Source organism: Bos javanicus, chromosome 7 (genome assembly GCF_032452875.1).
Source record: "Bos javanicus breed banteng chromosome 7, ARS-OSU_banteng_1.0, whole genome shotgun sequence".
NCBI lineage: Eukaryota > Metazoa > Chordata > Mammalia > Artiodactyla > Bovidae > Bos > Bos javanicus.
Window position 1 is genome coordinate 53,846,393 of NC_083874.1, and position 13,990 is coordinate 53,860,382.

The 13,990-nt window shown below is 39.7% G+C and overlaps 1 long non-coding RNA gene across 1 annotated transcript in view; it reads left to right on the plus strand.

The window, feature by feature from the left end:
• Window positions 1–235: 235 nt before the first annotated feature.
• Window positions 236–13,990, plus strand: part of LOC133251417 (uncharacterized) — a 78,785-nt gene continuing 65,030 nt past the window's right edge. Inside the window, exon 1 of the long non-coding RNA XR_009737612.1 lies at window positions 236–474. This is a non-coding gene — a long non-coding RNA (uncharacterized LOC133251417). The remainder of the gene's footprint in view (window positions 475–13,990) is intronic.

Sequence of the window (13,990 nt, forward strand, 5' to 3'; positions counted from 1 at the left end):
GGAACTCAAACTGAAAGCAGCAGCCCCACAACCTTCCCCAGAGGGGCGGAAATCCTTCAAAAGGAGCAAAAATTCCATTATATTTGTAGATTCAGCCATTCATTACTCCATTTATTTCTTCATCAAATAGTCATTTACTGAGTGCCTTGTAATGGACACTCGGAATTGACTCTCAAGCGTCTCTTCCACTGGTAGGCTTTCAGTCAATCATGATTAGTTGGCTCTCTCTTATTACTGATTGGTTGACAGGTGGGCAGGCCCAAGCCAGTTTGGGCCAATGATAAGTGAGTACAAACGTCAGTCTTTGTACTAATATAAAGTCTTCGGGAGGAAGCCCCACCTCTCCACCGCAGGTGAACTGATAGGCGCCATGTTGCAGCCCGAGGCAGAACCCATCTTGGCGGAAGGCATACCGTGTGGAGAGGAGAGTGAGGGAAGAAGCTGGTTTCGAGCCTCAGCATCTTCCTCTGTGAGGTACAGTTTTTCTTTTAGTATTGCTTAAGCTGGGTTGAGTCGCGTTTCTGGCGCTTGCGGTCGAGATTTTGACCGCACTTGCCTAGGTGTGTGTGGTGTGTGCCTGGCACAGGTGAGGCAGGCATTGAGCGGCCGGGCCTGCCCAGTTATAACTCTGTACAGCCACTCAGGCTGCCCAGCTCCTGATCTTGGCTGTAGGTTCCCTGAGGACAGGGACACCTTTTTTTTTTTTTTTTGGCATCCTGAATGCATGTGCTGATAAACTTTTGTGGAAAACCTTTGTGGAGTATCTGTGTGTTTGCCTCTGAGAGCAGTGGCCACTTCAGGGAGGCAATTTATGTTTTTGAGTAGCTGCCGTCTTGTGCCAGATGTTTTACATATATGTAAGTTATTTTCTTCCTTGGACTCATCCCAGAAGCCAACCGCAACGATGATTCCATCTTTTACCTAAGAAAAGCCCAAAGCCTAGAGGAGTTTTTACACAACTTGTAGCCATTGCTTGTTGACGCTGCACGGTTAGAACATGGTACTATAGTGCTGACTAATAGAGCCTTCATTATTGGAAAGTGGGCGGTTGGCCCCAAGCCAGAGGAAGCCCTTTTCACCACAGGTGTAATCTGTTAACGAAACAATTAGGATTCTTCCTTTGGGTGTTTATACGGGAGTTCCATTGTAAACATCTATGACCAGCTTGTCAGTAGAACCTGAGAAAAAATGACTTCATCTTAACCTTATGGGATCATTGGAGAATAATCAGTCTCTTCCTGTGGGTAGCCTGGCAAATAAAGTGTGTAATTTATCCCAGCCCATCCTTTGCCGCAGATGCAAAAATGATAGTCAATTTTTTGTTTTGTATTGCTTTGTATTTTCTTAATTTGCTCTTGAAAGACTGAGTGTAGCCAGTGTATGCTTTAAAAGGGAGCTTGAAAAACCACTCTGAAAGTTCTCCTGCGTTTATAAGTAGATATATAAGGTGGACAGGTAATGTTTTTTGAATTTCCGATTTACAGAGGCTTAAAGTCATTATTTTAAATTGGATTTCATCAAACATTAGTTTAAGAAATATTGCTAATAAAATGCTGATCACTGTGCTAAGCCCGGGCTTCCCTGGTGGCTCAGCAGTAAAGAATCTGCCTCCAGTGCCAGAGAAGCAGGTTTGATCCCTGAGTTGGGAAGATCCCCTGGAGGAGGGCGTAGCAACTCCAATATTCTTGGCTGGAAAATCCCATTAACTGAGGAGTCTGACACGACTGAAGTGACCCAGCTGCATGTGCTAAGCCCTGGAGGTAGGTGATCAGCACAAACATAGACCTCTGCTCTGAAGCACATGTAATATATGGTACTACAAGCTTCATTTGAGTGTCTGTGTTGACTGTAGGAGCCCCTGCTGCTGCTGCTGCTAAGTCACTTCAGTCGTGTCCAACTCTGTGCAACCCCATAGACGGCTCCCCCGTCCCTGGGATTCTCCAGGCAAGAACACTGGAGTGGGTTGCCATTTCCTTCTCCAATGCATGAAAGTGAAAAATGAAAGTGAAGTCACCCAGTCGTGTCCAACTCTTAGTGACCCCATGGACTGCAGCCTACCAGGCTCCTCTGTCCATGGGATTTTCCAGGCAAGGATACTGGAGTGGAGTGCCATTGCCCTGCTGACTTCTTACAATTTTGGATTTTGAGTGTGAATACTAAAGGCATAATACTTTTTCTTTAAAAACGGAGTGTTAAAAGCTCTTGTCAGTGAATTTTAATATTCTGGTTAATTGACCCTTTGTTGACCCTCCAAAGTCAACAGCTCTTTTCTAGATGATTGAATACCGTTGGTGATATTAATTATTATGCTTGGGACAGATTTCTTCCCATATATCCATAACTGGTAGGGGAAGTGAGTCCTTTTAGGATATTTATTACAGTGCCTTATCCCCATATTATAGCCACAGAGAACACCATTTCTTACAAGACGCTTCACTCAGTAATTTAGTATGTTCTGGAAACAATTGTATTCAAGATAAAATTAATGCTGAGATGTTCTTCCTGTGGTACTAAAGACCAAAAATGGATGTGGCTAGAGCAAGGAGCACTTGGGAAAAACATTTTTTCAGCTCTGTACTTAACTGTATTTTTTGATGAATTCTTGGGGGCACAACAACGAAAAAAGAAGTTTCAGCAGATCAATCTTTCAGCTGACTGTCTGGCAGCTTTGTATACGAAAGGTGGTGTCATACCAGCTTTCTGATTCTTGTTTGTGATTTGACAGCATCTGTCTTTGATTCTTGGCTACAAGAAGGTGTGTAATTTGTGATGTATCTAAGTAGGAAACAGCTAACTGTTCATGGTCCCCAGGTCACAAAGTTTATGCCTTGTTTAATCAGATGGATCACCCTACTGTGATACACTATATTTTTAAAAACTGAGATAGAGTCGCTCTTTCAAAGTGTACAATTCAGTGATTTTTAGTATATTCACAAAGTTCTGCATCTAATTAGAACTGTCTTAATTCCAGAACATTTTCATCAGCTGAAAAAGAAACTTTCTGCCCATTAGCAATTATTCCTTCTCTCCCTCCATCCTTTGCCCTTGACAACCACTAATCTACTTTCCTTCTGTATGGATTTGCCTACTCTGGACATCTCTTATAAATGGAATCATACAGGATATGTTCTTATGTAGTTGGTTTCTTTCAGTTGAGATGTTTTCAAGGTTCGTACATGTTGTATTTAACAGTACTTCATTCCTTTTTATGGCTGAATAATACTACATTGTGTGTGTATAGATGTGTGTGTGTATATATATATATACACATATGCATATATATATATATATAGAGAGAGAGCATTTTATTTATCCTTCAGCAGTTAATGGACGTTTGGGTTGGGTTTTTTACATCTTTTGGTTATTGTGAATAATGCCGCTCTGAACATTCCTGTACAAGTTTTTGTGTAAGAATGTTTTTTTCAGTTCTCTTGAATATATGCCTAGGAGTGGACTATCTGGGACATATGATAATTGTTTTACACAGTGGGTGCACCATTTTATTAATACATTCTCAAAGCAATATATAGGAGTACCAGTTTCTCCACATTCTTGCCAACACTCTTTATTGTCTGTCTTTTTAATTATAACAATCCTAGAGAATGCTGACACACTTTTGTTGATGGTGGAAAGTATATTTTCACATTTTTAGGATTAGAGGTCTGTTCACTACAAAATCAGAATTTTTATCTAAATCTTTTATTTTTGACCTCCTCAATGCTTCAGTTTAAATAATTCTACTGTTGTGTTATTTACTTTCATGTATAGGTTAATCTTTGAAAATTCTTCATTATGGCTTGAGATTTCCTGGCTCTCATTTGGGTTTTCTTGAAAGTTCTAGCTATAATTGAAAAAGCCCATAATTTAGATAAAAACTAAAAATTATTTTTAGTCTTTTGAGTACATTCCCCTCCCCTAGTCTGTTTTTAATGCCCCAGTCTTTTTTTTTTTTTTTTAAATGCTCCCAGACTGTTTTCAATGCTCCAAATTCATTGAATGGCAAAACTTCTTTGCTTTATCAATCACCCTGGCTGTTGACTTTGAAGGTATTTCCAAACTATTTATTAACATTATAACCTCTTATCTGAAAGGGTTCTGTGAGCCAAAAAAAAAAAAAATAGTAATTTTTTTCCACGTTAACAAAATTTTAAGTGTATGATATAGTATAATTAACTATACACAGTGTTGTTCAGTAGGTCGTCAGGATTAATTAGTCTTGCATAACTGAAATTTTATGCCTGTTGGTTAACAACTTCCTATCCGTAACCCCCTCCCCACCAGCCCCTGGCAGCCACCATTCACCTGTGTGATTCTATGAGTTTGCTTATTTTAGATACCTCACTTAAGTGCTATCTTGCAGTATTTGTCATTCTATGATTGGCTTATTCCCTCAGCATAATGTCCTCTGGGTTCACCTATATTGTTGCATATGTCTGAATTCTCTTCTTTGTAAAGCCCAAATAACATTTCATTGTGTGCGTATACCTGATTGTCTTTATCTGCTCAGCCTCTGATGGACTTTTAGGTTGTTTTCACATAGTAGCCGCTGTGAATAGTGACTGCTGTGAACTTGGGGGTATAACAACAGATATCTCTTCAAGATCCTAATTCCCATTCTTTCAGATATATACCCAGAAGTGAGATTGCTGGATCATATAGTACTGCAATTTCTAATCTTTTGAGGAACCTCTCTGCTGTTTTCCATAGCAACAGTACAATTTTGCATTCCTGTCTACATTATACAAGTGTTCCAGTTTACCCATATCCTCACCAATACGTTGTCTTTGGACTTTTTGATAATAGCCATCCTAATATGTACAAGGTTTGTGGTTTTAATTTGTCTTTCCCTGATACTTAGTGAAGCTAAGCCATCTGTTCATATTCTTGTTAACCATTTGCGTATCTTTGGAGAAGTGCCTATTTAACTCTTTAGCTCATTTTTATTCAGGTTATTAGTGTTTTTGCTATTGAGTGTAGGAGCCACTTATATGTTATGGAAATTATCCTCTTATTGGGTGTATAGTTTGCAAATATTTTCTCCCATTTTGTAGGTTACCTTCTCACTCTGTTAATTATTTCCTTTAATATGCAGAAATTTTTTAGTTTGATGTAATCCCACTTACCTATTTTTCCTTTTTGTTGCCTGTGCTTCTGCTGTCATATCCATGAAATCATTGCCAAGACCAGTTTCATGACGATGTCCCTCTGTGTTTTCTTCTAAGAGTTTTACAATTTCAGATCTATGTTTACATCTTTAATCCACTTTGATTTTTGTATATTGTGTGAAATAAGGGTTCATTTTCATTCTTTTGCACGTGGATATCCATTTTTTAAAATACCATTTGGCAAAAAAAAACTATCCTTTACCCAGTATGTTTTCTTGGCACTCTTGTTGAAGATCATCTGACCTTGTATGCAGAGATTTATTTCTGGGCTCTCTGTTCTGTTCCATTGGTCTATATGCTGTGCTATACTGTTCTAATTACTGTAACATTGTAAGAGTTTTGAAATCATTAAGTGCTTTTGAAATCTTGTGCTTTCTTAAGGTCATTTTGGCTCTTCAGGGTTCTTATGGTTCCCTCTGAGCTTTAGGATTGTTTTTTTCTTTTTCTGTAAAAAAAATATAGAGCCCATTATAATTTTGGCAGAGATTGAATTGAATCTGTAACTCTCTTTGAGTAGTATAGGCATTTAAACAATACTGAGTCTTCTGATCCATGGACAGGGGCTGTCTTTCCATTTGTTTATGTATTTAATTTTTTTTCATCAATGTATTATACTTTTCAGTGTGCAGATCTTTCATTTTCTTAGTTAAATTTATTCCTAAATATTTTATTCTTTTTGACACTATTGTAAATGGGATTGTTAGCCTAATTTCCTTTTCAGATAGTTTGTTGTTAGTGTGTAGAAATAGAACTGATTTTTGCATGTTGATTTTGTGTACAGCAATTTTATGAGAGTGTTTATCCTAACATTTTTTTTTTTGGTGGAGTTTTCTACAAGATCATGTCATCTACAAATAGACTTTTCCTTTTTAATTTGGATGCCTTTTGTTTCTTTTTCTTGCCTAAATACTCTGGCTAGGACTTCTTGTACCAGGTTGACTAGAAGTTGCTGGAGTGAGCAGCTTTGCTTTGTTTCTGATCTTAGAGAAAAAGCTTTCAGCTTTTCATCGTTGAGTATGATGTTAGCTGTGCCCTTTACATTTATGGCCTTTATTATGTTGAGGTAATTTTCTGTCTGCTTTGGTTTTGATAAACTGTGGGTTTCTAGGAGTTTATCCATTTCTCCTAAGTTATCCAATTTGTTGGTGTATGATTGTTCATAGTAGACTATTATTTTTACCTTAAATTAAAAATAGTCTTGGGACTTCCCTGGCAGTCCATGGTTCAGTGCTTCCAGTGCAGGAAATGTGGGTTTGATCCTTGGTCAAGGAACTGAGATCTCACATGTCTTGCAACATGGCCAAAAAAAAAAATTTTTAAAAAGCATGATCTTTTAAATTTCTATAGCATCAACTGTAATGACTCCTCTTTTATTTTTGATTTTACTTAGAGTGTTCTCTCTTTTTTTCTTAGTCTAGCTAGAGGTTTATCAAGTTTGTTTATCTTTTCAAAAAAGCTAGTGTCTAAAATTCTTATGAGCAATTTTGTGAATTGTTGAATTAGTGTGTTTGTGGGATGAGAACAGGGTTTTCTATTCAGCTGTCTTGGTGACTTCCAGAAGATAACATTTCTTTTTTCTCCTTATTATTGCTATAGTTTATGTTCTAAATTCACAAAAGCCCTTTCACAATGTATTATCTCCTTGTGGTAGTTTACATTACCCCATTGTTAATATTCACATTTTATGTATCAAGAAAGTGTATACAGAAAGATTAACAATTTCCCCAAATCACACAGCTGGTAAGTAGCTCATGTGAGCTTTCTGATTTCATTTCTTCACATTTTTTTTTCCTCTTACAGCATTCTCATCTAAATGTAGAATGATGTTTTTTTTTTTAAATTTTATTTTATTTTTAAACTTTACAATATTGTATTGGTTTTGCCAAATATTGAAATGAATCCGCCACAGGTGTACATGTGTTCCCCATCCTGAAGCCTGCTCCCTCCTTCCTCCCCATACCATCCCTCTGGGTTGTCCCAGTGCACCAGCCCCAAGCATCCAGTATCGTGCATCAAACCTGGACTGGGGACTCATTTCATACATGATAGTATACATGTTTCAATGCCATTCTCTCAAATCTTCCCACCCTCTCCCTCTCCCACAGAGTCCATAAGACTGTTCTGTACATCAGTGTCTCTTTTGCTGTCTCGTATACAGGGTTATTGTTACCATCTTTCTAAATTCCATATGTAGAATGATGTTTTTTAAAAAAGTATTTATTTTTTAATTGAAGGGTAATTGCTTTACAGAATTTTATTGTTTTCTGTCAAACCTCAACATGAATCAGCTTAGAATGCTGTTTTAATAACTAGAAAATGTTATTTGTAAATTCTCAGCGGTTGCTTTTCCCACACTGCTTTAGTAATATGAAAAAAATATATCCTTTTTCTTGAAAGGATTTTCTTGAATAAGAAATTCTCATTAACATCTGCCTTTACACGTATCTGGCCCACCAAAGCACCCATTCAGTTAGAATATAGCTAGGCCCTGGAGAATCAGAGCTAAGTTAAGACATGGTGCCTGTCCTTGAGGAGATCTTACTTTAGGGAGTTCAAACAAGTAATCATATTGTAACTGTGTGCTGAACACTATAAAGGTGTATACTGTGGAACACAGGAGAGGGGGAAGACCTGGAAAAGCCTCTTCCAAGATGACATTTGTGTAGGAGAACCTGAAGAGGAGGGTAGCTGAGGTAGAGGGAGTATTATAAGCTAGATGGTACAGAGGCCCAGAGGGGTATCAAGTGGAAACTTCAGGTAGACTGCGTAATGTGATCTTAATATGTACTGGGATATATTGAGTTAAAAGTTTGTATTCAGGAAGTCAGAAATGAAAGTTAGCCTGAAGAGGTTACGTTAAGACTAGGTTGGGAAGGGTCTTCTGACCTTTGGGTTTTTAAAATTTATTGTATGGGAAAGCATCAGAGACTTTTGAATGGGAGACCTGTGTGGTCAGATTTGGTTTAGAATGTGTAGAAAACAGTATGGAGGATGTGTTCAGGGAGATCAGTTAGAAAATTTTTGCTGCAATTCATGTGGGCCATAATAAGGGCCTGCATAGCAGGGCCAGTGGGACTTTAAGAAAGGACTTTAAACCAGATTTTTTAGTTGGAAAATTGAATTTTCGTGTTAGTGATAATCACAGTTTCTAATCTGAGAGCCTTTATTTGAACTCCTTGCAAGTGCTTAATGTTCTTTAAGAAATAAGGACATTTAAGTCTCTGTCTTCGGAGAAGGCAGTGGCACCCCACTCCAGTACTCTTGCCTGGAAAATCCCATGGATGGAGGAGCCTGGTAGGCTGCAGTCCATGGGGTCGCTGAGGGTTGGACACAACTGAGCGACTTCACTTTCACTTTTCACTTTCATGCACTGGAGAAGGAAATGGCAACCCACTCCAGTGTTCTTGCCTGGAGAATCCCAGGGATGGGGGAGCCTGGTGGGCTGCCGTCTATGGGGTCGCACAGAGTCAGACATGACTGAAGTGACTTAGCAAGTCTCTGTCTTATTTTTCTAAGAGCAATTATATTTGATTCGGTAAGTTGAAGTTTTTTTCATTTTAAACTTCAAGTTTATTAAAGTATAATTTACATACAGTAAAACTAAGTATGCAGTTCAGAGTTTTGACAGACTAATATACAGTAATGTAAACATGTAACCATCACCACTTTCAGGGTTCAGTTCAGTTGCTGAGTCGTGTCTGACTCTTTGCGACCCCATGGACTGCAGCATGCCAGGCTTCCCTGTCCATCACCCATTCCCAGAGCTTGCTCAAACTCACGTCCATTGAGTAGGTGATGCCATCCAACCATCTCATCCTCTGTCGTCCCCTTCTGCTCCCTGCTTTCTTTCTTTCCCAACATCAGGATCTTTTCCAGTGATTCAGCTTTTCCCATCAAGTGGCCAAAATATTGGAGCTTCAGCTTCAACATCAGTCCTTCCAGTGAATATTCAGGACTGATTTCTTTTAGGATGGACTGGATTGATCTCCTTGCAGTCCAAGGGACTCTCAAGAGTCTTCTCCAACACCACAATTCAAAAGCATCCATTCTTCGGCACTCAGCTTTCTTTATAATCCAACTCTTACATCCATACATGACTGCAGGAAAAATCATAGCTTTGACTGGACAGGCCTTTTTTGGCAAAGGAATTTCTGCTTTTTAGTATGCTGTCTAGATTGGTCATAGCTTTTCTGTCAAGGAGCAAGCAGCTTTTAATTTCTTGGCTGCAGTCACCATCTGCAATGATTTTGGAGCCCAAAAAAATAAAGTCTGTCACTGTTTCCATTGTTTCCTCATTTATTTGTCATGAAGTGATGGGACCAGATGCCATTATCTTAGTTTTTTGAATATTGAGTTTTAAGCCAACTTTTTCACTCTCCTCTTTCACGTTCATCAAGAGGCTCTTCAGTTCCTCTTCTCTTTCTGCTGTAAGTGTAGTGTCATTTGCATATCTGAAGTTATTGATATTTCTCCCAGCAATCTTGATTCCAGCCTGTGCTTCCTCCAGCCCAGTGTTTCTCATGATGTACTCTGCATATAAGTTAAATAAGCAGGGGACAACATACAGCCTTGACTACTCCTTTTCCTATTTGGAACCAGTATGTTGTTCCATGTCCAGTTCTAACTGTTGCTTCTTGACCTGCATACAGATTTCTCAGGAGGCAGATCAGGTGGTCTGGTATTCCCATCTCTTTCAGAATTTTCCACAGTTTGTTGTGATCCACACAGCCACAGTCTTTGGCATAGTCAATAAAGCAGAAGTAGATGTTTTTCTGGAACTCTCTTGTTTCTTTGATGATCCAACAGATGTTGGCAATTTGATCTCTGGTTCCTCTGCCTTTTCTAAAACCAGCTTGAAAATCTGGAAGTTCACGATTCATGTAGTATTGAAGCCTCACTTGGAGAATTTTGAGCATTACTTTGCTAGTGTGTGAGATGAGTGCAATTGTGCGGTAGTTTGAGCATTCTTTGGCATTGCCTTTCTTTGGGAATGGAATGAAAACTTACCTTTTCCAGTCCTGTGATTCTTTATCAGTTCAGATGGTAAAGAATCTGCTTGTATTGTAAGATAGCCAGGTTTGATCTCTGGGTTGGGAACATGCCCTGGAGAAGGAAATGGCAACCCACTCCAGAATTCTTGCCTGGAGAATTCCATGGACAGAGGAACCTGCTGGGCTACAGTAAAGAGTTGGACATGACTGAGTGACTAATGCGCACACACACACACACACACAGAGACACACACACACACACACAGACACACACAGACACAGACACAGACACACACACACACACAGACACACACACACACACAGACACACACCTCCAAACCTCCTAACCCCAGCCCCTGGCAACTATTGATCTTTTTTCCTATGGATTTGCCTTTACAAAATGCTCTATGCAGTAAATAGAAACAAACAGAATGAAGCCTTTTGTATGTCTTCTTTCATTTAGCACAGTGCTTCTGAGATTCATCCATGTTAATGCACATATCTGTTCATTTTTATTTAATGTACTCATAGCTGTGTAGTGTTACCTTATTATGGTTTTATTTTGTATCTCCCTAATAACTAATGATGGTCATTTTTTTAATGTATCTATTTTCCATCTGTATTTATTCCTTGGTGACACATCTGTTCAGATATTTTGCCCTTCCTTTTTTTTAATATTGCAGTTTTTATTCCCCTAAGCTTTCTCTTCTCATTGTAAAAATGTATTTGAAAGATATACAGACATATAACATAAATGCTCAGTAAAAATACATTAAAAAATATATCATAGTGGTGGTAAATAGTGATAATCAATGAAGAGATTATGACTGATTTTCTACTCCGCCCCCCTAAAATTTACAGTTTATGCAGTTCTTTTGTTTTGAATATTCTGTTTTCTTTTTAAAAATATTTTATTGGATATAGTTGTAAAAGCAAGAGAGTTCCAGAAAAACATCTATTTCTGCTTTATTGACTATGGCAAAGCCTTTGACTGTGTGGATCACAATAAACTGTGGAAAATTCTGAAAGAGATGGGAATACCACAACACCTGATCTGCCTCTTGAGAAATTTGTGTGCAGGTCAGGAAGCAACAGTTAGAACTGGACATGGAACAACAGACTGGTTCCAAATAGGAAAAGGAGTTTGTCAAGGCTGTATATTGTCACCCTGTTTATTTAACTTATATGCAGAGTACATCATGAGAAACGCTGGACTGGAAGAAACACAAGCTGGAATCAAGATTGCCGGGAGAAATATCAGTAACCTCAGATATGCAGATGACACCACCTTTATGGCAGAAAGTGAAGAGGAACTCAAAAGCCTCTTGATGAAAGTGAAAGTGGAGAGTGAAAAAGTTGGCTTAAAGCTCAACATTCAGAAAACGAAGATCATGGCATCCGGTCCCACCACTTCATGGGAAATACATGGGGAAACAGTGGAAACAGTGTCAGACTTTATTTTTGGGGGCTCCAAAATCACTGCAGATGGTGACTGCAGCCATGAAATTAAAAGACGCTTACTCCTTGGAAAGAAAGTTATGACCAACTTAGATAGCATATTCAAAAGCAGAGACATTACTTTGCCAACAAAGGTTCGTCTAGTCAAGGCTATGGTTTTTCCTATGGTCATGTATGGATGTGAGAGTTGACTGTGAAGAAGGCTGAGTGCCGAAGGATTGATGCTTTTGAACTGTGGTGTTGGAGAAGACTCTTGAGAGTCCCTTGGACTGGAAGGAGATCCAACCAGTCCATTCTGAAGGAGATCAGCCCTGGGATTTCTTTGGAAGGAATGATGCTAAAGCTGAAACTCCAGTACTGTGGCCACCTCATGCGAAGAGTTGACTCATTGGAAAAGACTCTGATGCTGGGAGGGATTGGGGGCAGGAGGAGAAGGGGACGACAGAGGATGAGATGGCTGGATGGCATCACTGACTCGATGGACGTGAGTCTCAGTGAGCTCCAGGAGTTGGTAATGGACAGGGAGGCCTAGCGTGCTGCGATTCATGGGGTCGCAAAGAGTTGGACACGACTGAGCGACTGAACTGAACTGAAAGTGAAAAGTATCAGAAAGTGAAAGTGAAAGTGAAGTCGCTCAGTTGTGTCTGACTCTGTGACCCCATGGACTGTAGCCTACCTGGCTTCTACATCTGTGGGATTCTCCAGGCAAGAGTTCTGGAGTGGGTTGCCGTTTCCTTCTCCAGGAGATCTTCCCAACCCAGGGATTGAACCTGGGTGTCCCACATTGCAGGCAGACGCTTTACCATCTGAGCCACAAGGGAAGACTCCTCATTACTCTAGGAGTGGGTCAAAAAAGATTGTGCTGAAATTTATGTCAAAGAGTGTTTTGCCTATGTTTTCCTCTAAGATTTTTATAGTGTCTGGCCTTATATTTAGATCTTTAATCCATTTTGAGCTTATTTTTATGTATGGTGTTAGAGAGCAATCTAATTTCATTCTTTTACATGTAGCTGTTCAGTATCCCCAGCACCACTTACTGAAGAGACTGTCGTTATTCTGTTGTATATTCTTGACTCCTTTGTTACAGTTTAGGTGACCATAGGTGCATGTGTTTATCTCTGGGCTTTCTATCGTGATCCATTGATATGTATTTCTGCTTTTGTGCCAGTACTGTACTGTCTTGATTTCTGTGACTTTGTAGTATAGTCTGAAATCAGGAAACCTGATTCCTCCAGTGCCATTATTTTTTCTCAAGATTGCTTTGGCTATTCAGGGTCTTTTGTGTTTCTATATAAATTGTAAAGTTATTTGTTCTAATCCTGCGAAAAATGCCATTGATAGTTTGATAGGGATTGCATTAAATCTGTAGATTGCTTTGAGTAGTATAACCATTTCCCCAATATTTGTTCTTCCAATCCAGGAACATGGTATATCTCTCCATCTGTTTGTGTCACCTTTGATTTCATTCATCAGTATTTTGTAGTTTTCTGAGTATTCCTAGGTATGTTATTCTTTGTGTTACAATGGTAAATGGGATTGTTTCTGTAATTTCTCTTTCTCATCTTTAGATTATAGGAATGCTAGAGATTTTTGTTAATTAATTTTGTATCCTGCAACTTTACCAAATTCATTGATTTAGTACCAGTAATTTTCTGGTGACCTCTTTAGGATTTTTTATGTAAATTATCCTGTCATTTGTAGACAGTGACAGTTTTACATCTTATTTCCCAACTTGGATTCCTTTTATTTCTCTTTCTTCTCTTATTGCCCTGTCTAGGAGTTCCAAAACTATGTTGAATAACAGTGGCAAGAGTGGATATCCTTGAGACCCATGCAGCTAAAGGAGGCTTAATCAGGAGTGACAGGTGGACCACTGGGACCCTTGTGTCTGGAACAGGTGGCCTTGGTGGGGTGGGGCTCAGGCCCAGGATCTACATGGTCCTTGGAGGCTTTTTGTGGGAATGGGGCTCAGGCCTGGGACCTGTACAGCCAGAGGGGACTCTGACAGGAGTGGGTCTCAAGCCCTGGGATCCCAACAGGCTTGCCAGGGCCTGAGCAGATGGGAGACCCCACCTTGAAGGGCATGTGAGCCTGTGTGGGTGTGTGCCCCTATCACTGCACAAGGAGGCCAGGGTGGCAGGCAGGAAGGAGTGCCACAGTGGTGGCCCCACGCTTTGTATACCACTGTACAATGGTGCCTCACCTCCTTGGTGTCCTGGAGCTCCTCTGCCAACCTCCCTGGGGGTGAAGGCCCTCCCCTACCACCAACGGTTGTCCTCTCTCTGGGTCTACTCCCCAAACCCCTCTTCTCCCCACCAGGAGACACACAACTGAGGCTGAAGTGCCCGGGGCTGTGACATGTACCATGCACACAGG